Consider the following 1755-nt stretch of genomic DNA (forward strand, 5'->3'; position numbering starts at 1 on the left):
GGTGGGAGGTCATTTTCAGTCCAGATGCATGATGGGCTAGATGAAGCTGTGGGAGTGATGCTAGACACTCATATGATGGTTGTCAGAGGTGAGGCTGTAAATCTGGAGTATATCTAAACCATGTATTCACCATTGTTTGGGGATATCCGAAAACCATAGGGAATGGAAGGGGCCCTGTGCACTTGAGCCAGGGCAAGTGAACACTCACACTACGTGTTTTCATCAAAAGCTGTCCAGAGAGTTTCTGAGAAATAAGGGTGATACCCATTGAAGCGAGATGCCAAGACATCACTGGTCTGTCTCTTTTTCTGGGATGGGAGCACCAGAACATGTTCTGTTAAACGGGCAGTTTAATTAGGTTATGTTTAGTGTAATTTGGCAAACTTTAAGGGAGGGCTCAATTTTTACTGTCAGTGGGATTAAATTAGGGGTGGTTTGGACAAAAAAAAGCACCTGAGAGGGAAGTTGCTGGTCCTTGAGACAAATGAACTTGTCCTTGCATCCATGTGGAGAAGATAACCCCAAACACCTATTAAAACAGGTGCTCAAATAGGGAAATATTGCTTAGTTTTACTTGCTTGGGAGCATTAGTCGTGATGTGGATTTGATTATTGTTTGGAGTTGCATATTCTCTAGTATAACTTGGAAGTTAAATTATATGATGGAAGTTTGTTATCATTCGGGGTCAAAATCACCTTCGTAATAACTGGCATTCATTCAAATTACCAAAGCTTGCCTCATATTCTACCAGGTGATTTACATAGATCACACATGTCTGTGGTCCTACACTATAGACTCTTTCAAACACAATTTGCAGATAAAGAAGCTCAAACTCAACACTCATAAATGATAGGAGCTGGACTGAACCCCGGCACTGAATTCCTCCAGAGCCCATACTGTGCCATTCCTCCAGGATGAGGCTAACCTTGGGTCACTTCCTTCCTGAACATTAGTCCAAAAGGTATTTCACATGTTAAATAGCAGAATTTCATACCCCAAACACAGTTTTGGAATAAAAAGCCCCAGGAATAAGTAACAAAAAATGAAAATAAAAGTGAAGTACGAATAAGGAAGGAGACAGCATTCAGTGACAATTTATCTACAAAGGAAATGTCAGTAAACGGCAGTAGATCAGGGATGCAGAAAATCATTTAATTCAGCGCCTTCCTTTCAGAGAGTAAATCTGTTAAGAGTGAAGGTTCTACAAGAGGCTGTGTCTGGTCAGTAAAGAGAAGGAAGAGATCAGCGTGTTTTCTCTGATGGCACACCACCTATGCTGGGGCTCCCTTCCGGACTGCAGCTTCCCTACCACTCCTGGGACTCAGCCCATTCTCTGTGAGATTTGTTGCAGGCAGACTAAGACTTTTCAAAGACGTGGCTTTCTCAAGAAGGCTTTCACAGAAGAGACAGGAGTCAAGGTAAAGACAATGAGGAACTGAAGTCACAGAGAGACTGGCCTGTGTCGGCTCTCAGAAGGCCAAGACAGGGCTGCCAGGCTGCACATTCGCTCACTTCTTTTCAGGGCTTGCAAGGACATGGTCTTTGGTCTACATGGGTCACCTTAGATTGAAAGAAAGAGGAAATCCAGAGTCCCCCAGGAGTCAAGGTGAGGCACCTGAGTGAGGGCATACCCCTACACTGAACACAGAGGGCCCCAAGAAGCCTGAATCCTGATGTCATCCCTGAAGGCAGAGGTAGGAGTAGCCTCATGTGGCATTCCCAGACATTCCCTCTCTGGCACCACAAAGAGTGAGG

General features: G+C 44.4%; 1 protein-coding gene across 1 annotated transcript in view; it reads left to right on the forward strand.

Annotated features, from left to right (window-relative positions):
* Window positions 1-1755, forward strand: part of LOC104984435 (melanoma-associated antigen B5-like) — a gene marked incomplete at both ends in the record, with an annotated part of 12096 nt that overhangs the window by 4141 nt on the left and 6200 nt on the right. The gene's annotated exons all lie outside the window — the stretch shown is intronic.

Source organism: Bison bison, unplaced genomic scaffold (assembly GCF_000754665.1).
Source record: "Bison bison bison isolate TAMUID 2011002044 unplaced genomic scaffold, Bison_UMD1.0 scf7180017864027, whole genome shotgun sequence".
NCBI lineage: Eukaryota > Metazoa > Chordata > Mammalia > Artiodactyla > Bovidae > Bison > Bison bison.